The sequence below is a fragment of the Eschscholzia californica genome, unplaced genomic scaffold (assembly GCF_041429995.1).
Source record: "Eschscholzia californica isolate CP2 unplaced genomic scaffold, dmEscCali1.0.p SCAF_2, whole genome shotgun sequence".
NCBI lineage: Eukaryota > Viridiplantae > Streptophyta > Magnoliopsida > Ranunculales > Papaveraceae > Eschscholzia > Eschscholzia californica.
This window is the reverse complement of record NW_028238309.1, coordinates 30455302-30479841: the sequence shown is the minus strand read 5'-3', so window position 1 is coordinate 30479841 and position 24540 is coordinate 30455302. Positions and strand designations below refer to the sequence as shown.

General features: G+C 35.8%; 1 long non-coding RNA gene across 24 annotated transcripts in view; it reads right to left on the bottom strand.

Annotated features, from left to right (window-relative positions):
- Positions 1 to 1818: 1818 nt before the first annotated feature.
- The window catches only part of LOC147557354 (uncharacterized), a 29122-nt gene continuing 6400 nt past the window's right edge, over positions 1819 to 24540 (bottom strand). For 3 of the 24 annotated variants that reach the window (XR_015233986.1, XR_015233992.1, XR_015234004.1), the window contains one exon: positions 4662 to 24501. This is a non-coding gene — a long non-coding RNA (uncharacterized LOC147557354). The other 21 variants (XR_015234008.1, XR_015234009.1, XR_015234005.1 and 18 more) reach the window with 21 other exon arrangements.

Genomic DNA, 24540 nt, shown 5'->3' with positions numbered 1-24540 from the left:
CTACACCAGACAAGGAAGGAAGGTGCATGTTATCCAACCCAGGGCGCCATAGGCGAGGTTCTTCATACATCTTACTAAAATAGGATATGGCCTCCTTACTTATCTCCTCCTCTTCCGAAATGGCCACATCCTCCTTCATGATGACACTAATAGGATATGACCTTAATCTCGTATATAGTTATATAGACACACATTTTGTGTCATTTCATGATGGATACTTATTAATACTTAAGATCCAAAAGATCAAACACCAACCTACATTACATGAAAGCGTATCGCAACATGTGCAATAGCTTGCTTAATTTGAAAGAAAAGCCGAACTTAAAAGTAAGCCAGTTGTCTGTCTTAATCTCGAATGCGTCTAGGTTTTTTGTGTCATGCCATGATTTAAAGAATATAGCTTATTGGGACGACCGCAATAACTTGTAAGATTGGAAATAATATCCAACCACAAAAGTAAGCTTACTGCCAGCCTTAATCTCGAATGGAACCATCCGGGCCATATTTTTTGTGTCATGCCATGATGTACGAAAAAAATTACACAAATTATAGAACAAACTTTAGCCCACATAATTAGATACTCTACTACGACTTGCAATAATTTGTTAAGAAGAGCCAACACAAAAGCAAACCAACTGCCAGCCTTTATCTCGAATGGGACCACGTTTTTCGATTCATTACAGAAAATTTACATCCAACATCAGCCCACATCATTTGATAGCTTATTGCGATGTGCGCAATAGCATCTTAGGTTGGAAAGAATAGTCAACCACAAGAGTAAACCAACTTCCAGCCTTAAGCCTTAATCTCGAATGGGACCACGTTTTTTAATTCGATACGAATATATAGATCCAACATCAACCCACATCATTTGATAGCTTATTGCGACGTGCGCAATAGCTTGTTAGGATGTAATGAATGGTCAACCGCATAAGTAACCAACTGCCCGTCTTAATCTCGAATGGGACCACACTTTTGGTGTCATGACAACAATTATAGATCTAAATTTTTTGTGCCATGCCTTAACGAGACAAAAAAGCTTATTCCGACATGTCAAATAACTCGTTAGATTGGAAATAATAGCCAGACAAAAAGGTAAACCAATTGCCAGCCTTAATCTTAAATGAGACTACATTTTTTGTGCCATGCCTTAACGAGGCAAAAAAGTTACAGATTCAGCCGACTCGATATCAACACACATTATTTGATAGCTTACTGCGACGTGTACAGTGGCTTTTTAAACAAGCAAGAAAAGTCAAACACAAAAGATAACCAACATCCATCCTTAATCCCGAAAGGACAACATTTAACTAAAAAATGAACTTCTCCCTACAAACATTGAAATTATAACCAGCACGTAAGTATGAATCTCATATTCCCTATGCTTTAGAACAAAGTCTAGTTACTGCCAACGTTGATCTTTACTAATTCCAGCCTTAAGCCTTAATCTCGAATGGGACCACGTTTTTTGGAAAGAATAGTCAACCGCAAGAGTAAACCAACTTCCAGCCTTAAGCCTTAATCTCGAATGGGACCACGTTTTTTTATTCGATACGAATATTTAGATCCAACATTAGCCCACATCATTTGATAGCTTATTGCGACGTGCGCAATAGCTTGTTAGGATGGAATGAATGGTCAACCACATAAGTAACCAACTGCCCGTCTTAATCTCGAATGGGACCACACTTTTGGTGTCACGACAACAATTATAGATCTAACATCAGCCCACATCATTTAAAAGCTTATTCCGACATGTCAAATAACTTGTTAGATTGGAAATAATAGCCAGGCAAAAAGGTAAACCAATTGCCAGCCTTAATCTTAAATGAGACCACATTTTTTGTGCCATGCCTTAACGAGACAAAGAAGTTACAGATTCAGCCGACTCGATATCAACACACATTATTTGATAGCTTACTGCGACGTGTACAGTGGCTTTTTAAACAAGCAAGAAAAGCCAAACACAAAAGATAACCAACATCCATCCTTAATCTCGAAAGGACAACATTTAACTAAAAAATGAACTTCTCCCTACAAACATTGAAATTATAAACCAGCACGTAAGTAGGAATCCCATATTCCCTATTCTTTAGAACAAAGTCTAGTTACTGCCAACGTTGATCTTAACTAATTCCCACAATTGTTAGTGGCATACACTATGCAGAGTCATCGGGCGAGAATAGGTATCAACCTTCAATTAGGTTTCAACTAGTGTTATGATATAAAACAAAAATTGTAGTCATTTGTGGTTGACACTATTACCTGGATTTTATGGTGTTTCCAGCAAGATTACTTCTCTTGATCTCTCCTTCCAGACCAAGTATCCTTACTCGAGAAAACAAACACAAAAACAGATTTGTCCTTCACCCTGTAGACGATGAACGCAAAAAAAAAAATTTAGGCAGAAAACTATGCATTTTAACTAAGAGGATGTACTAATACACCTGCAAGATCCCACTAAACTATGAGCTCTTCGTAAGATATCTTAACTGAATATAAGAAAAAGATACAACGTCAGAGCTACAGTTTTAGAAAAACATAAACCAGATAAAGAATAATCATGAAATGATTATAGTCCACAGTCGATTTGAAGTTGAGTAGTCAAAACTTCAAAATCTCAAACACTTCCTAACAGATGATTACAAGTACATTCGTCATCTTTGAAAAGCATCAAAACCAAAGCACAAACATGTTATGAAACTGTCTTATAGTACTTCTGGAAAAATAAATATTCATTAGCATCCACACATTATCCACATCAAAAGATAACCGCTGCAACATATGAATATTGTGATTTCACCGAGTTTGACTGTCAAGGTATTTCTAGCAGAAGAAAGTCTCCACCTTAAAGAATATTGAACCATAGCTAGCGACTGTAACTCAAAAATAAACTTAGCTATTTTCAAGGCAATGCAAATATATTTCCCAATTATGTGTGTTAATTTGTCATTCCTTTCGTATGCAAAATCGCTTACGTTTGTCCACTACATATGGGACCTAAGATATTCATACTAATTCAACAATTCTTGAGAAATCAAATATGCATTACGACTATCATATGAAGTGTATTCTGTTTCGTGTGCTTGGCCATTTTGGTGGTCAAATGAAACATTGATTTCATACAATGTATAAAGGGTGTATGCGCCACAAGTTGTGTTTGACCCTTAGTAAACATGCATCAAGCATTGAATCAACTGGTTAAAACCCACAACTCGTGATAGTGAACTGTCGTCAGTGAAGCAACAGACAAAATAACAATTTGTTCAAATGTAAGAACAAAAGGAAGAAATTGAAGTTTACCCGTAATGCAATGACAGAAAAGGATGCAAGTATTTGCATGCATTAAAGTGTTGCCCGAGCAGTTTCCAATAGATCAAACTGATCAAACATCAGCCCATATTACTTGATAATTTACTGCGATGTGCGCCACATTTTTAAATTGAGAAGAATAACCAAACACAAAATTAAACCAACTGCAGCCTTAATCTCGAATATAGTTATATAGCAACAAATTTTGTGTCATTTCATGGTGGATACCTATTAATTTTAAGATCCAACAGATCAAACACCAACTCACATTACTTGAAAGCGTATCGCGACATGTGGAATAGATTGCTTATTTTGAAAGAAGAGCCAAACTTAAAAGTAAGCCAGCTGTCTACCTTGATCTCGAAAGGGTCCAGGTTTTTTGTCTCATGCCACGATTTAGAGAAAATATTTACAAAAAATTTAGATCCAACATTAGCCCACACCATTTGACAGCTAACACCATTTGATCTTAAAAGTAAACAAACTTCCAGCCTTGGTCTCGAAGCAACCCACATTTTTTTTGTCATGACAAAAATTATAAATGCAATATTAGCCCACATCATTTCATAGCTTATTGGGACGAGTCCAATAGCTTGTAAGATTGAAAATAATTCCCATACACAAAAATTAGCTTACTGCTAGCCTTAATCTCGAATGGAACCAACCGGGCCAAATTTTTTCTGTCATGCCATGATGTACGAAAAAAATTACACAAATTATAAAACCAACTTTAGCCCACATAATTAGATAGTCTACTACGACTTGTGCAATAGTTTGTTAAGAAGAGCCAACACAAAAGCAAACCAACTGCCAGCCTTTATCTCGAATGGGACCACGTTTTTCGATTCATTACAGAAAATTTACATCCAACATCAGCCCACATCATTTGATAGCTTATTGCGATGTGCGCAATAGCTTCTTAGGTTGGAAAGAATAGTCAACCACAAGAGTAAACCAACTTCCAGCCTTAAGCCTTAATCTCGAATGGGACCACGTTTTTTGATTCGATACGAATATTTAGATCCAACATTAGCCCACATCATTTGATAGCTTATTGCGACGTGCGCAATAGCTTGTTAGGATGGAATGAATGGTCAACCACATAAGTAACCAACTGCCCGTCTTAATCTCGAATGGGACCACACTTTTGGTGTCACGACAACAATTATAGATCTAACATCAGCCCACATCATTTAAAAGCTTATTCCGACATGTCAAATAACTTGTTAGATTGGAAATAATAGACAGACAAAAAGGTAAACCAATTGCCAGCCTTAATCTTAAATGAGACCACATTTTTTGTGCCATGCCTTAACGAGACAAAAAAGTTACAGATTCAGTCTACTCGATATCAACACACATTATTTGATAGCTTACTGCGACGTGTACAGTGGCTTTTTAAACAAGCAAGAAAAGCCAAACACAAAAGATAACCAACATCCATCCTTAATCTCGAAAGGACAACATTTAACTAAAAAATGAACTTCTCCCTACAAACATTGAAATTATAAACCAGCACGTAAGTAGGAATCTCATATTCCCTATTCTTTAGAACAAAGTCTAGTTACTGCCAACGTTGATCTTAACTAATTCCCACAATTGTTAGTGGCATACACTATGCAGAGTCATCGGGCGAGAATAGGTATCAACCTTCAATTAGGTTTCAACTAGTGTTATGATATAAAACAAAAATTGTAGTCATTTGTGGTTGACACTATTACCTGGATTTTATGGTGTTTCCAGCAAGATTACTTCTCTTGATCTCTCCTTCCAGACCAAGTATCCTTACTCTAGAAAACAAACACAAAAACAGATTTGTCCTTCACCCTGTAGACGATGAACGCAAAAAAAAAAATTTAGGCAGAAAACTATGCATATTAACTAAGAGGATGTACTAATACACCTGCAAGATCCCAGTTAACTATGAGCTCTTCGTAAGATATCTTAACTGAATATAAGAAAAAGATACAACGTCTGAGCTACAGTTTTAGAAAAATATAAACCAGATAAAGAATAATCATGAAATGATTATAGTCCACAGTCGATTTGAAGTTGAGTAGTCAAAACTTCAAAATCTCAAACACTTCCTAACAGATGATTACAAGTACATTCGTCATCTTTGAAAAGCATCAAAACCAAAGCACAAACATGTTATGAAACTGTCTTATAGTACTTCTGGAAAAATAAATATTCATTAGCATCCACACATTATCCACATCAAAAGATAACCACTGCAACATATGAATATTGTGATTTCACCGAGTTTGACTGTCAAGGTATTTCTAGCAGAAGAAAGTCTCCACCTTAAAGAATATTGAACCATAGCTAGCGGCTGTAACTCAAAAATAAACTTAGCTATTTCCAAGGCAATGCTAATAAATTTCCCAATTATGTGTGTTAATTTGTCATTCCTTTCGTATGCAAAATCGCTTACGTTTGTCCACTACATATGGGACCTAAGATATTCATAATAATTCAACAATTCTTGAGAAATCAAATATGCATTACGACTATCATATGAAGTGTATTTTGTTTCGTGTGTTTGGCCATTTTGGTGGTCAAATGAAACATCGATTTCATACAATGTATAAAGGGTGTATGCGCCACAAGTTGTGTTTGACCCTTAGTAAACATGCATCAAGCATTGAATCAACTGGTTAAAACCCACAACTCTGTGATAGTGAACTGTCGTCAGTGAAGCAACAGACAAAATAACAATTTGTTCAAATGTAAGAACAAAAGGAAGAAATAGAAGTTTACCCGTAATGCAATGACTGAAAAGGATGCTAGTATTTGCATGCATTAACAAAAGTGTTGCCCGAGCAGTTTCCAATAGATCAAACTGATCAAACATCAGCCCATATTACTTGATAATTTACTGCGATGTGCGCCACATTTTTAAATTGAGAAGAATAACCAAACACAAAATTAAACCAACTGCAGCCTCAATCTCGAATATAGTTATATAGCAACAAATTTTGTGTCATTTCATGGTGGATACCTATTAATTTTAATATCCATATCCAACAGATCAAACACCAACACACATTACTTGAAAGCGTATAGCGACATGTGGAATAGATTGCTTATTTTGAAAGAAGAGCCAAACTTAAAAGTAAGCCAGCTGTCTACCTTGATCTCGAAAGGGTCTAGGTTTTTTGTCTCATGCCACGATTTAGAGAAAATATTTACAAAAAATTTAGATCCAACATTAGCCCACACCATTTGACAGTTAACACAAAAGTAAACAAACTTCCAGCCTTGGTCTCGAAACAGCCCACATTTTTTTTGTCATGACAAAAATTATAAATGCAACATTAGCCCACATCATTTCATAGCTTATTGGGACGAGTCCAATAGCTTGTAAGATTGAAAATAATTCCCAACCACAAAAATTAGCTTACTGCCAGCCTTAATCTCGAATGAAACCAACCGGGCCAAATTTTTTGTGTCATGCCATGATGTACGAAAAAAATTACACAAATTATAAAACCAACTTTAGCCCACATAATTAGATAGTCTACTACGACTTGTGCAATAGTTTGTTAAGAAGAGCCAACACAAAAGCAAACCAACTGCCAGCCTTTATCTCGAATGGGACCACGTTTTTCGATTCATTACAGAAAATTTACATCCAACATCAGCCCATATCATTTGATAGCTTATTGCGATGTGCGCAATAGCTTCTTAGGTTAGTAAGAATAGTCAACCACAAGAGTAAACCAACTTCCAGCCTTAAGACTTAATCTCGAATGGGACCACGTTTTTTGATTCGATACGAATATTTAGATCCAACATTAGCCCACATCATTTGATAGCTTATTGCGACGTGCGCAATAGCTTGTTAGGATGGAATGAATGGTCAACCACATAAGTAACCAACTGCCCGTCTTAATCTCGAATGGGACCACACTTTTGGTGTCACGACAACAATTATAGATCTAACATCAGCCCACATCATTTAAAAGCTTATTCCGACATGTCAAATAACTTGTTAGAATGGAAATAATAGACAGACAAAAAGGTAAACCAATTGCCAGCCTAATCTTAAATGAGACCATATTTTTTGTGCCATGCCTTAACGAGACAAAAATGTTACAGATTCAGCCGACTCGATATCAACACACATTATTTGATAGCTTACTGCGACGTGTACAGTGGCTTTTTGAACAAGCAAGAAAAGCCAAACACAAAAGATAACCAACATCCATCCTTAATCTCGAAAGGACAACATTTAACAAAAAAATGAACTTCTCCCTACAAACATTGAAATTATAAACCAGCACGTAAGTAGGAATCTCATATTCCCTATTCTTTAGAACAAAGTCTAGTTACTGCCAACGTTGATCTTAACTAATTCCCACAATTGTTAGTGGCATACACTATGCGGAGTCATCGGGCGAGAATAGGTATCAACCTTCAATTAGGTTTCAACTAGTGTTATGATATAAAACAAAAATTGTAGTCATTTGTGGTTGACACTATTACCTGGATTTTATAGTGTTTCCAGCAAGATTACTTCTCTTGATCTCTCCTTCCAGACCAAGTATCCTTACTCGAGAAAACAAACACAAACACAAACACAAACACAAATTTGTCCTTCACCCTGTAGACGATGAACGCAAAAAAAAATTTAGCCAGAAAACTATGCATATTAACTAAGAGGACTAATACACCTGCAAGATCCCAGTAAACTATGAGCTCTTCGTAAGATATCTTAACTGAATATAAGAAAAAGATACAACGTCTGAGCTACAGTTTTAGAAAAATATAATCCAGATAAAGAATAATCATGAAATGATTATAGTCCACAGTCGATTTGAAGTTGAGTAGTCAAAACTTCAAAATCTCAAACACTTCCTAACAGATGATTACAAGTACATTCGTCATCTTTGAAAAGCATCAAAACCAAAGCACAAACATGTTATGAAACTGTCTTATAGTACTTCTGGAAAAATAAATATTCATTAGCATCCACACATTATCCACATCAAAAGATAACCGCTGCAAAATATGAATATTGTGATTTCACCGAGTTTGACTGTCAAGGTATTTCTAGCAGAAGAAAGTCTCCACCTTAAAGAATATTGAACCATAGCTAGCGGCTGTAACTCAAAAATAAACTTAGCTATTTCCAAGGCAATGCAAATAAATTTCCCAATTATGTGTGTTAATTTGTCATTCCTTTCGTATGCAAAATCGCTTACGTTTGTCCACTGCATATGGGACCTAAGATATTCATAATAATTCAACAATTCTTGAGAAATCAAATATGCATTACGACTATCATATGAAGTGTATTTTGTTTCGTGTGTTTGGCCATTTTGGTGGTCAAATGAAACATCGATTTCATACAATGTATAAAGGGTGTATGCGCCACAAGTTGTGTTTGACCCTTAGTAAACATGCATCAAGCATTGAATCAACTGGTTAAAACCCACAACTCGTGATAGTGAACTGTCGTCAGTGAAGCAACAGACAAAATAACAATTTGTTCAAATGTAAGAACAAAAGGAAGAAATAGAAGTTTACCCGTAATGCAATGACAGAAAAGGATGCTAGTATTTGCATGCATTAACAAAAGTGTTGCCCGAGCAGTTTCCAATAGATCAAACTGATCAAACATCAGCCCATATTACTTGATAATTTACTGCGATGTGCGCCACATTTTTAAATTGAGAAGAATAACCAAACACAAAATTAAACCAACTCGAATATAGTTGTATAGCAACAAATTTTGTGTCATTTCATGGTGGATACCTATTAATTTTAATATCCATATCCAACAGATCAAACACCAACTCACATTACTTGAAAGCGTATCGCGACATGTGGAATAGATTGCTTATTTTGAAAGAAGAGCCAAACTTAAAAGTAAGCCAGCTGTCTACCTTGATCTCGAAAGGGTCCAGGTTTTTTGTCTCATGCCACGATTTAGAGAAAATATTTACAAAGAATTTAGATCCAACATTAGCCCACACTATTTGACAGCTAACACAAAAGTAAACAAACTTCCAGCCTTGGTCTCGAAACAGCCCACATTTTTTTTTGTCATGACAAAAATTATAAATGCAATATTAGCCCACATCATTTCATAGCTTATTGGGACGAGTCCAATAGCTTGTAAGATTGAAAATAATTCCCAACCACAAAAATTAGCTTACTGCCAGCCTTAATCTCGAATGGAACCAACCGGGCCAAATTTTTTGTGTCATGCCATGATGTACGAAAAAATTACAGAAATTATAAAACCAACTTTAGCCCACATAATTAGATAGTCTACTACGACTTGTGCAATAGTTTGTTAAGAAGAGCCAACACAAAAGCAAACCAACTGCCAGCCTTTATCTCGAATGGGACCACGTTTTTCGATTCATTACAGAAAATTTACATCCAACATCAGCCCATATCATTTGATAGCTTATTGCGATGTGCGCAATAGCTTCTTAGGTTGGAAAGAATAGTCAACCACAAGAGTAAACCTACTTCCAGCCTTAAGCCTTAATCTCGAATGGGACCACGTTTTTTGATTCGATACGAATATTTAGATCCAACATTAGCCCACATCATTTGATAGCTTATTGCGACGTGCGCAATAGCTTGTTAGGATGGAATGAATGGTCAACCACATAAGTAACCAACTGCCCGTCTTAATCTCGAATGGGACCACACTTTTGGTGTCACGACAACAATTATAGATCTAACATCAGCCCACATCATTTAAAAGCTTATTCCGACATGTCAAATAACTTGTTAGAATGGAAATAATAGACAGACAAAAAGGTAAACCAATTGCCAGCCTAATCTTAAATGAGACCATATTTTTTGTGCCATGCCTTAACGAGACAAAAATGTTACAGATTCAGCCGACTCGATATCAACACACATTATTTGATAGCTTACTGCGACGTGTACAGTGGCTTTTTGAACAAGCAAGAAAAGCCAAACACAAAAGATAACCAACATCCATCCTTAATCTCGAAAGGACAACATTTAACAAAAAAATGAACTTCTCCCTACAAACATTGAAATTATAAACCAGCACGTAAGTAGGAATCTCATATTCCCTATTCTTTAGAACAAAGTCTAGTTACTGCCAACGTTGATCTTAACTAATTCCCACAATTGTTAGTGGCATACACTATGCGGAGTCATCGGGCGAGAATAGGTATCAACCTTCAATTAGGTTTCAACTAGTGTTATGATATAAAACAAAAATTGTAGTCATTTGTGGTTGACACTATTACCTGGATTTTATAGTGTTTCCAGCAAGATTACTTCTCTTGATCTCTCCTTCCAGACCAAGTATCCTTACTCGAGAAAACAAACACAAACACAAACACAAATTTGTCCTTCACCCTGTAGACGATGAACGCAAAAAAAAATTTAGCCAGAAAACTATGCATATTAACTAAGAGGACTAATACACCTGCAAGATCCCAGTAAACTATGAGCTCTTCGTAAGATATCTTAACTGAATATAAGAAAAAGATACAACGTCTGAGCTACAGTTTTAGAAAAATATAATCCAGATAAAGAATAATCATGAAATGATTATAGTCCACAGTCGATTTGAAGTTGAGTAGTCAAAACTTCAAAATCTCAAACACTTCCTAACAGATGATTACAAGTACATTCGTCATCTTTGAAAAGCATCAAAACCAAAGCACAAACATGTTATGAAACTGTCTTATAGTACTTCTGGAAAAATAAATATTCATTAGCATCCACACATTATCCACATCAAAAGATAACCGCTGCAAAATATGAATATTGTGATTTCACCGAGTTTGACTGTCAAGGTATTTCTAGCAGAAGAAAGTCTCCACCTTAAAGAATATTGAACCATAGCTAGCGGCTGTAACTCAAAAATAAACTTAGCTATTTCCAAGGCAATGCAAATAAATTTCCCAATTATGTGTGTTAATTTGTCATTCCTTTCGTATGCAAAATCGCTTACGTTTGTCCACTGCATATGGGACCTAAGATATTCATAATAATTCAACAATTCTTGAGAAATCAAATATGCATTACGACTATCATATGAAGTGTATTTTGTTTCGTGTGTTTGGCCATTTTGGTGGTCAAATGAAACATCGATTTCATACAATGTATAAAGGGTGTATGCGCCACAAGTTGTGTTTGACCCTTAGTAAACATGCATCAAGCATTGAATCAACTGGTTAAAACCCACAACTCGTGATAGTGAACTGTCGTCAGTGAAGCAACAGACAAAATAACAATTTGTTCAAATGTAAGAACAAAAGGAAGAAATAGAAGTTTACCCGTAATGCAATGACAGAAAAGGATGCTAGTATTTGCATGCATTAACAAAAGTGTTGCCCGAGCAGTTTCCAATAGATCAAACTGATCAAACATCAGCCCATATTACTTGATAATTTACTGCGATGTGCGCCACATTTTTAAATTGAGAAGAATAACCAAACACAAAATTAAACCAACTGCAGCCTCAATCTCGAATATAGTTATATAGCAACAAATTTTGTGTCATTTCATGGTGGATACCTATTAATTTTAATATCCATATCCAACAGATCAAACACCAACTCACATTACTTGAAAGCGTATCGCGACATGTGGAATAGATTGCTTATTTTGAAAGAAGAGCCAAACTTAAAAGTAAGCCAGCTGTCTACCTTGATCTCGAAAGGGTCCAGGTTTTTTGTCTCATGCCACGATTTAGAGAAAATATTTACAAAGAATTTAGATCCAACATTAGCCCACACTATTTGACAGCTAACACAAAAGTAAACAAACTTCCAGCCTTGGTCTCGAAACAGCCCACATTTTTTTTTGTCATGACAAAAATTATAAATGCAATATTAGCCCACATCATTTCATAGCTTATTGGGACGAGTCCAATAGCTTGTAAGATTGAAAATAATTCCCAACCACAAAAATTAGCTTACTGCCAGCCTTAATCTCGAATGGAACCAACCGGGCCAAATTTTTTGTGTCATGCCATGATGTACGAAAAAATTACAGAAATTATAAAACCAACTTTAGCCCACATAATTAGATAGTCTACTACGACTTGTGCAATAGTTTGTTAAGAAGAGCCAACACAAAAGCAAACCAACTGCCAGCCTTTATCTCGAATGGGACCACGTTTTTCGATTCATTACAGAAAATTTACATCCAACATCAGCCCATATCATTTGATAGCTTATTGCGATGTGCGCAATAGCTTCTTAGGTTGGAAAGAATAGTCAACCACAAGAGTAAACCTACTTCCAGCCTTAAGCCTTAATCTCGAATGGGACCACGTTTTTTGATTCGATACGAATATTTAGATCCAACATTAGCCCACATCATTTGATAGCTTATTGCGACGTGCGCAATAGCTTGTTAGGATGGAATGAATGGTCAACCACATAAGTAACCAACTGCCCGTCTTAATCTCGAATGGGACCACACTTTTGGTGTCACGACAACAATTATAGATCTAACATCAGCCCACATCATTTAAAAGCTTATTCCGACATGTCAAATAACTTGTTAGAATGGAAATAATAGACAGACAAAAAGGTAAACCAATTGCCAGCCTAATCTTAAATGAGACCATATTTTTTGTGCCATGCCTTAACGAGACAAAAATGTTACAGATTCAGCCGACTCGATATCAACACACATTATTTGATAGCTTACTGCGACGTGTACAGTGGCTTTTTGAACAAGCAAGAAAAGCCAAACACAAAAGATAACCAACATCCATCCTTAATCTCGAAAGGACAACATTTAACAAAAAAATGAACTTCTCCCTACAAACATTGAAATTATAAACCAGCACGTAAGTAGGAATCTCATATTCCCTATTCTTTAGAACAAAGTCTAGTTACTGCCAACGTTGATCTTAACTAATTCCCACAATTGTTAGTGGCATACACTATGCGGAGTCATCGGGCGAGAATAGGTATCAACCTTCAATTAGGTTTCAACTAGTGTTATGATATAAAACAAAAATTGTAGTCATTTGTGGTTGACACTATTACCTGGATTTTATAGTGTTTCCAGCAAGATTACTTCTCTTGATCTCTCCTTCCAGACCAAGTATCCTTACTCGAGAAAACAAACACAAACACAAACACAAATTTGTCCTTCACCCTGTAGACGATGAACGCAAAAAAAAATTTAGCCAGAAAACTATGCATATTAACTAAGAGGACTAATACACCTGCAAGATCCCAGTAAACTATGAGCTCTTCGTAAGATATCTTAACTGAATATAAGAAAAAGATACAACGTCTGAGCTACAGTTTTAGAAAAATATAATCCAGATAAAGAATAATCATGAAATGATTATAGTCCACAGTCGATTTGAAGTTGAGTAGTCAAAACTTCAAAATCTCAAACACTTCCTAACAGATGATTACAAGTACATTCGTCATCTTTGAAAAGCATCAAAACCAAAGCACAAACATGTTATGAAACTGTCTTATAGTACTTCTGGAAAAATAAATATTCATTAGCATCCACACATTATCCACATCAAAAGATAACCGCTGCAAAATATGAATATTGTGATTTCACCGAGTTTGACTGTCAAGGTATTTCTAGCAGAAGAAAGTCTCCACCTTAAAGAATATTGAACCATAGCTAGCGGCTGTAACTCAAAAATAAACTTAGCTATTTCCAAGGCAATGCAAATAAATTTCCCAATTATGTGTGTTAATTTGTCATTCCTTTCGTATGCAAAATCGCTTACGTTTGTCCACTGCATATGGGACCTAAGATATTCATAATAATTCAACAATTCTTGAGAAATCAAATATGCATTACGACTATCATATGAAGTGTATTTTGTTTCGTGTGTTTGGCCATTTTGGTGGTCAAATGAAACATCGATTTCATACAATGTATAAAGGGTGTATGCGCCACAAGTTGTGTTTGACCCTTAGTAAACATGCATCAAGCATTGAATCAACTGGTTAAAACCCACAACTCGTGATAGTGAACTGTCGTCAGTGAAGCAACAGACAAAATAACAATTTGTTCAAATGTAAGAACAAAAGGAAGAAATAGAAGTTTACCCGTAATGCAATGACAGAAAAGGATGCTAGTATTTGCATGCATTAACAAAAGTGTTGCCCGAGCAGTTTCCAATAGATCAAACTGATCAAACATCAGCCCATATTACTTGATAATTTACTGCGATGTGCGCCACATTTTTAAATTGAGAAGAATAACCAAACACAAAATTAAACCAACTGCAGCCTCAATCTCGAATATAGTTATATAGCAACAAATTTTGTGTCATTTCATGGTGGATACCTATTAATTTTAATATCCATATCCAACAGATCAAACACCAACTCACATTACTTGAAAGCGTATCGCGACATGTGGAATAGATTGCTTATTTTGAAAGAAGAGCCAAACTTAAAAGTAAGCCAGCTGTCTACCTTGATCTCGAAAGGGTCCAGGTTTTTTGTCTCATGCCACGATTTAGAGAAAATATTTACAAAGAATTTAGATCCAACATTAGCCCACACTATTTGACAGCTAACACAAAAGTAAACAAACTTCCAGCCTTGGTCTCGAAACAGCCCACATTTTTTTTTGTCATGACAAAAATTATAAATGCAATATTAGCCCACATCATTTCATAGCTTATTGGGACGAGTCCAATAGCTTGTAAGATTGAAAATAATTCCCAACCACAAAAATTAGCTTACTGCCAGCCTTAATCTCGAATGGAACCAACCGGGCCAAATTTTTTGTGTCATGCCATGATGTACGAAAAAATTACAGAAATTATAAAACCAACTTTAGCCCACATAATTAGATAGTCTACTACGACTTGTGCAATAGTTTGTTAAGAAGAGCCAACACAAAAGCAAACCAACTGCCAGCCTTTATCTCGAATGGGACCACGTTTTTCGATTCATTACAGAAAATTTACATCCAACATCAGCCCATATCATTTGATAGCTTATTGCGATGTGCGCAATAGCTTCTTAGGTTGGAAAGAATAGTCAACCACAAGAGTAAACCTACTTCCAGCCTTAAGCCTTAATCTCGAATGGGACCACGTTTTTTGATTCGATACGAATATTTAGATCCAACATTAGCCCACATCATTTGATAGCTTATTGCGACGTGCGCAATAGCTTGTTAGGATGGAATGAATGGTCAACCACATAAGTAACCAACTGCCCGTCTTAATCTCGAATGGGACCACACTTTTGGTGTCACGACAACAATTATAGATCTAACATCAGCCCACATCATTTAAAAGCTTATTCCGACATGTCAAATAACTTGTTAGAATGGAAATAATAGACAGACAAAAAGGTAAACCAATTGCCAGCCTAATCTTAAATGAGACCATATTTTTTGTGCCATGCCTTAACGAGACAAAAATGTTACAGATTCAGCCGACTCGATATCAACACACATTATTTGATAGCTTACTGCGACGTGTACAGTGGCTTTTTGAACAAGCAAGAAAAGCCAAACACAAAAGATAACCAACATCCATCCTTAATCTCGAAAGGACAACATTTAACAAAAAAATGAACTTCTCCCTACAAACATTGAAATTATAAACCAGCACGTAAGTAGGAATCTCATATTCCCTATTCTTTAGAACAAAGTCTAGTTACTGCCAACGTTGATCTTAACTAATTCCCACAATTGTTAGTGGCATACACTATGCGGAGTCATCGGGCGAGAATAGGTATCAACCTTCAATTAGGTTTCAACTAGTGTTATGATATAAAACAAAAATTGTAGTCATTTGTGGTTGACACTATTACCTGGATTTTATAGTGTTTCCAGCAAGATTACTTCTCTTGATCTCTCCTTCCAGACCAAGTATCCTTACTCGAGAAAACAAACACAAACACAAACACAAATTTGTCCTTCACCCTGTAGACGATGAACGCAAAAAAAAATTTAGCCAGAAAACTATGCATATTAACTAAGAGGACTAATACACCTGCAAGATCCCAGTAAACTATGAGCTCTTCGTAAGATATCTTAACTGAATATAAGAAAAAGATACAACGTCTGAGCTACAGTTTTAGAAAAATATAATCCAGATAAAGAATAATCATGAAATGATTATAGTCCACAGTCGATTTGAAGTTGAGTAGTCAAAACTTCAAAATCTCAAACACTTCCTAACAGATGATTACAAGTACATTCGTCATCTTTGAAAAGCATCAAAACCAAAGCACAAACATGTTATGAAACTGTCTTATAGTACTTCTGGAAAAATAAATATTCATTAGCATCCACACATTATCCACATCAAAAGATAACCGCTGCAAAATATGAATATTGTGATTTCACCGAGTTTGACTGTCAAGGTATTTCTAGCAGAAGAAAGTCTCCACCTTAAAGAATATTGAACCATAGCTAGCGGCTGTAACTCAAAAATAAACTTAGCTATTTCCAAGGCAATGCAAATAAATTTCCCAATTATGTGTGTTAATTTGTCATTCCTTTCGTATGCAAAATCGCTTACGTTTGTCCACTGCATATGGGACCTAAGATATTCATAATAATTCAACAATTCTTGAGAAATCAAATATGCATTACGACTATCATATGAAGTGTATTTTGTTTCGTGTGTTTGGCCATTTTGGTGGTCAAATGAAACATCGATTTCATACAATGTATAAAGGGTGTATGCGCCACAAGTTGTGTTTGACCCTTAGTAAACATGCATCAAGCATTGAATCAACTGGTTAAAACCCACAACTCGTGATAGTGAACTGTCGTCAGTGAAGCAACAGACAAAATAACAATTTGTTCAAATGTAAGAACAAAAGGAAGAAATAGAAGTTTACCCGTAATGCAATGACAGAAAAGGATGCTAGTATTTGCATGCATTAACAAAAGTGTTGCCCGAGCAGTTTCCAATAGATCAAACTGATCAAACATCAGCCCATATTACTTGATAATTTACTGCGATGTGCGCCACATTTTTAAATTGAGAAGAATAACCAAACACAAAATTAAACCAACTGCAGCCTCAATCTCGAATATAGTTATATAGCAACAAATTTTGTGTCATTTCATGGTGGATACCTATTAATTTTAATATCCATATCCAACAGATCAAACACCAACTCACATTACTTGAAAGCGTATCGCGACATGTGGAATAGATTGCTTATTTTGAAAGAAGAGCCAAACTTAAAAGTAAGCCAGCTGTCTACCTTGATCTCGAAAGGGTCCAGGTTTTTTGTCTCATGCCACGATTTAGAGAAAATATTTACAAAGAATTTAGATCCAACATTAGCCCACACTATTTGACAGCTAACACAAAAGTAAACAAACTTCCAGCCTTGGTCTCGATACAGCCCACATTTTTTTTTGTCATGACAAAAATTATAAATGCAATATTAGCCCACATCATTTCATAGCTTATTGGGACGAGTCCAATAGCTTGTAAGATTGAAAATAATTCCCAACCACAAAAATTAGCTTACTGCCAGCCTTAATCTCGAATGGAACCAACCGGGCCAAATTTTTTGTGTCATGCCATGATGTACGAAAAAATTACAGAAATTATAAAACCAACTTTAGCCCACATAATTAGATAGTCTACTACGACTTGTGCAATAGTTTGTTAAGAAGAGCCAACACAAAAGCAAACCAACTGCCAGCCTTTATCTCGAATGGGACCACGTTTTTCGATTCATTACAGAAAATTTACATCCAACATCAGCCCATATCATTTGATAGCTTATTGCGATGTGCGCAATAGCTTCTTAGGTTGGAAAGAATAGTCAACCACAAGAGTAAACCTACTTCCAGCCTTAAGCCTTAATCTCGAATGGGACCACGTTTTTTGATTCGATACGAATATTTAGATCCAACATTAGCCCACATCATTTGATAGCTTATTGCGACGTGCGCAATAGCTTGTTAGGATGGAATGAATGGTCAACCACATAAGTAACCAACTGCCCGTCTTAATCTCGAATGGGACCACACTTTTGGTGTCACGACAACAATTATAGATCTAACATCAGCCCACATCATTTAAAAGCTTATTCCGACATGTCAAATAACTTGTTAGAATGGAAATAATAGACAGACAAAAAGGTAAACCAATTGCCAGCCTAATCTTAAATGAGACCATATTTTTTGTGCCATGCCTTAACGAGACAAAAATGTTACAGATTCAGCCGACTCGATATCAACACACATTATTTGATAGCTTACTGCGACGTGTACAGTGGCTTTTTGAACAAGCAAGAAAAGCCAAACACAAAAGATAACCAACATCCATCCTTAATCTCGAAAGGACAACATTTAACAAAAAAATGAACTTCTCCCTACAAACATTGAAATTATAAACCAGCACGTAAGTAGGAATCTCATATTCCCTATTCTTTAGAACAAAGTCTAGTTACTGCCAACGTTGATCTTAACTAATTCCCACAATTGTTAGTGGCATACACTATGCGGAGTCATCGGGCGAGAATAGGTATCAACCTTCAATTAGGTTTCAACTAGTGTTATGATATAAAACAAAAATTGTAGTCATTTGTGGTTGACACTATTACCTGGATTTTATAGTGTTTCCAGCAAGATTACTTCTCTTGATCTCTCCTTCCAGACCAAGTATCCTTACTCGAGAAAACAAACACAAACACAAACACAAATTTGTCCTTCACCCTGTAGACGATGAACGCAAAAAAAAATTTAGCCAGAAAACTATGCATATTAACTAAGAGGACTAATACACCTGCAAGATCCCAGTAAACTATGAGCTCTTCGTAAGATATCTTAACTGAATATAAGAAAAAGATACAACGTCTGAGCTACAGTTTTAGAAAAATATAATCCAGATAAAGAATAATCATGAAATGATTATAGTCCACAGTCGATTTGAAGTTGAGTAGTCAAAACTTCAAAATCTCAAACACTTCCTAACAGATGATTACAAGTACATTCGTCATCTTTGAAAAGCATCAAAACCAAAGCACAAACATGTTATGAAACTGTCTTATAGTACTTCTGGAAAAATAAATATTCATTAGCATCCACACATTATCCACATCAAAAGATAACCGCTGCAAAATATGAATATTGTGATTTCACCGAGTTTGACTGTCAAGGTATTTCTAGCAGAAGAAAGTCTCCACCTTAAAGAATATTGAACCATAGCTAGCGGCTGTAACTCAAAAATAAACTTAGCTATTTCCAAGGCAATGCAAATAAATTTCCCAATTATGTGTGTTAATTTGTCATTCCTTTCGTATGCAAAATCGCTTACGTTTGTCCACTGCATATGGGACCTAAGATATTCATAATAATTCAACAATTCTTGAGAAATCAAATATGCATTACGACTATCATATGAAGTGTATTTTGTTTCGTGTGTTTGGCCATTTTGGTGGTCAAATGAAACATCGATTTCATACAATGTATAAAGGGTGTATGCGCCACAAGTTGTGTTTGACCCTTAGTAAACATGCATCAAGCATTGAATCAACTGGTTAAAACCCACAACTCGTGATAGTGAACTGTCGTCAGTGAAGCAACAGACAAAATAACAATTTGTTCAAATGTAAGAACAAAAGGAAGAAATAGAAGTTTACCCGTAATGCAATGACAGAAAAGGATGCTAGTATTTGCATGCATTAACAAAAGTGTTGCCCGAGCAGTTTCCAATAGATCAAACTGATCAAACATCAGCCCATATTACTTGATAATTTACTGCGATGTGCGCCACATTTTTAAATTGAGAAGAATAACCAAACACAAAATTAAACCAACTGCAGCCTCAATCTCGAATATAGTTATATAGCAACAAATTTTGTGTCATTTCATGGTGGATACCTATTAATTTTAATATCCATATCCAACAGATCAAACACCAACTCACATTACTTGAAAGCGTATCGCGACATGTGGAATAGATTGCTTATTTTGAAAGAAGAGCCAAACTTAAAAGTAAGCCAGCTGTCTACCTTGATCTCGAAAGGGTCCAGGTTTTTTGTCTCATGCCACGATTTAGAGAAAATATTTACAAAGAATTTAGATCCAACATTAGCCCACACTATTTGACAGCTAACACAAAAGTAAACAAACTTCCAGCCTTGGTCTCGAAACAGCCCACATTTTTTTTTGTCATGACAAAAATTATAAATGCAATATTAGCCCACATCATTTCATAGCTTATTGGGACGAGTCCAATAGCTTGTAAGATTGAAAATAATTCCCAACCACAAAAATTAGCTTACTGCCAGCCTTAATCTCGAATGGAACCAACCGGGCCAAATTTTTTGTGTCATGCCATGATGTACGAAAAAATTACAGAAATTATAAAACCAACTTTAGCCCACATAATTAGATAGTCTACTACGACTTGTGCAATAGTTTGTTAAGAAGAGCCAACACAAAAGCAAACCAACTGCCAGCCTTTATCTCGAATGGGACCACGTTTTTCGATTCATTACAGAAAATTTACATCCAACATCAGCCCATATCATTTGATAGCTTATTGCGATGTGCGCAATAGCTTCTTAGGTTGGAAAGAATAGTCAACCACAAGAGTAAACCTACTTCCAGCCTTAAGCCTTAATCTCGAATGGGACCACGTTTTTTGATTCGATACGAATATTTAGATCCAACATTAGCCCACATCATTTGATAGCTTATTGCGACGTGCGCAATAGCTTGTTAGGATGGAATGAATGGTCAACCACATAAGTAACCAACTGCCCGTCTTAATCTCGAATGGGACCACACTTTTGGTGTCACGACAACAATTATAGATCTAACATCAGCCCACATCATTTAAAAGCTTATTCCGACATGTCAAATAACTTGTTAGAATGGAAATAATAGACAGACAAAAAGGTAAACCAATTGCCAGCCTAATCTTAAATGAGACCATATTTTTTGTGCCATGCCTTAACGAGACAAAAATGTTACAGATTCAGCCGACTCGATATCAACACACATTATTTGATAGCTTACTGCGACGTGTACAGTGGCTTTTTGAACAAGCAAGAAAAGCCAAACACAAAAGATAACCAACATCCATCCTTAATCTCGAAAGGACAACATTTAACAAAAAAATGAACTTCTCCCTACAAACATTGAAATTATAAACCAGCACGTAAGTAGGAATCTCATATTCCCTATTCTTTAGAACAAAGTCTAGTTACTGCCAACGTTGATCTTAACTAATTCCCACAATTGTTAGTGGCATACACTATGCGGAGTCATCGGGCGAGAATAGGTATCAACCTTCAATTAGGTTTCAACTAGTGTTATGATATAAAACAAAAATTGTAGTCATTTGTGGTTGACACTATTACCTGGATTTTATAGTGTTTCCAGCAAGATTACTTCTCTTGATCTCTCCTTCCAGACCAAGTATCCTTACTCGAGAAAACAAACACAAACACAAACACAAATTTGTCCTTCACCCTGTAGACGATGAACGCAAAAAAAAATTTAGCCAGAAAACTATGCATATTAACTAAGAGGACTAATACACCTGCAAGATCCCAGTAAACTATGAGCTCTTCGTAAGATATCTTAACTGAATATAAGAAAAAGATACAACGTCTGAGCTACAGTTTTAGAAAAATATAATCCAGATAAAGAATAATCATGAAATGATTATAGTCCACAGTCGATTTGAAGTTGAGTAGTCAAAACTTCAAAATCTCAAACACTTCCTAACAGATGATTACAAGTACATTCGTCATCTTTGAAAAGCATCAAAACCAAAGCACAAACATGTTATGAAACTGTCTTATAGTACTTCTGGAAAAATAAATATTCATTAGCATCCACACATTATCCACATCAAAAGATAACCGCTGCAAAATATGAATATTGTGATTTCACCGAGTTTGACTGTCAAGGTATTTCTAGCAGAAGAAAGTCTCCACCTTAAAGAATATTGAACCATAGCTAGCGGCTGTAACTCAAAAATAAACTTAGCTATTTCCAAGGCAATGCAAATAAATTTCCCAATTATGTGTGTTAATTTGTCATTCCTTTCGTATGCAAAATCGCTTACGTTTGTCCACTGCATATGGGACCTAAGATATTCATAATAATTCAACAATTCTTGAGAAATCAAATATGCATTACGACTATCATATGAAGTGTATTTTGTTTCGTGTGTTTGGCCATTTTGGTGGTCAAATGAAACATCGATTTCATACAATGTATAAAGGGTGTATGCGCCACAAGTTGTGTTTGACCCTTAGTAAACATGCATCAAGCATTGAATCAACTGGTTAAAACCCACAACTCGTGATAGTGAACTGTCGTCAGTGAAGCAACAGACAAAATAACAATTTGTTCAAATGTAAGAACAAAAGGAAGAAATAGAAGTTTACCCGTAATGCAATGACAGAAAAGGATGCTAGTATTTGCATGCATTAACAAAAGTGTTGCCCGAGCAGTTTCCAATAGATCAAACTGATCAAACATCAGCCCATATTACTTGATAATTTACTGCGATGTGCGCCACATTTTTAAATTGAGAAGAATAACCAAACACAAAATTAAACCAACTGCAGCCTCAATCTCGAATATAGTTATATAGCAACAAATTTTGTGTCATTTCATGGTGGATACCTATTAATTTTAATATCCATATCCAACAGATCAAACACCAACTCACATTACTTGAAAGCGTATCGCGACATGTGGAATAGATTGCTTATTTTGAAAGAAGAGCCAAACTTAAAAGTAAGCCAGCTGTCTACCTTGATCTCGAAAGGGTCCAGGTTTTTTGTCTCATGCCACGATTTAGAGAAAATATTTACAAAGAATTTAGATCCAACATTAGCCCACACTATTTGACAGCTAACACAAAAGTAAACAAACTTCCAGCCTTGGTCTCGAAACAGCCCACATTTTTTTTTGTCATGACAAAAATTATAAATGCAATATTAGCCCACATCATTTCATAGCTTATTGGGACGAGTCCAATAGCTTGTAAGATTGAAAATAATTCCCAACCACAAAAATTAGCTTACTGCCAGCCTTAATCTCGAATGGAACCAACCGGGCCAAATTTTTTGTGTCATGCCATGATGTACGAAAAAATTACAGAAATTATAAAACCAACTTTAGCCCACATAATTAGATAGTCTACTACGACTTGTGCAATAGTTTGTTAAGAAGAGCCAACACAAAAGCAAACCAACTGCCAGCCTTTATCTCGAATGGGACCACGTTTTTCGATTCATTACAGAAAATTTACATCCAACATCAGCCCATATCATTTGATAGCTTATTGCGATGTGCGCAATAGCTTCTTAGGTTGGAAAGAATAGTCAACCACAAGAGTAAACCTACTTCCAGCCTTAAGCCTTAATCTCGAATGGGACCACGTTTTTTGATTCGATACGAATATTTAGATCCAACATTAGCCCACATCATTTCATAGCTTATTGCGACGTGCGCAATAGCTTGTTAGGATGGAATGAATGGTCAACCACATAAGTAACCAACTGCCCGTCTTAATCTCGAATGGGACCACACTTTTGGTGTCACGACAACAATTATAGATCTAACATCAGCCCACATCATTTAAAAGCTTATTCCGACATGTCAAATAACTTTTTAGATTGGAAATAATAGACAGACAAAAAGGTAAACCAATTGCCAGCCTTAATCTTAAATGAGACCATATTTTTTGTGCCATGCCTTAAAGAGAGAAAAAAGTTACAGATTCAGCCGACTCGATATCAACACACATTATTTGATAGCTTACTGCGACGTGTACAGTGGCTTTCTGAACAAGCAAGAAAAGCCAAACACAAAAGATAACCAACATCCATCCTTAATCTCGAAAGGACAACATTTAACAAAAAAATGAACTTCTCCCTACAAACATTGAAATTATAACCAGCACGTAAGTAGGAATCCCATAATCTCTATTCTTTAGAACAAAGTCTAGTTACTGCCAACGTTGATCTTAACTAATTCCCACAATTGTTAGTGGCATACACTATGCGGAGTCATCGGGCGAGAATAGGTATCAACCTTCAATTAGGTTTCAACTAGTGTTATGATATAAAACAAAAATTGTAGTCATTTGTGGTTGACACTATTACCTGGATTTTATAGTGTTTCCAGCAAGATTACTTCTCTTGATCTCTCCTTCCAGACCAAGTATCCTTACTCGAGAAAACAAACACAAACACAAACACAAATTTGTCCTTCACCCTGTAGACGATGAACGCAAAAAAAAATTTAGCCAGAAAA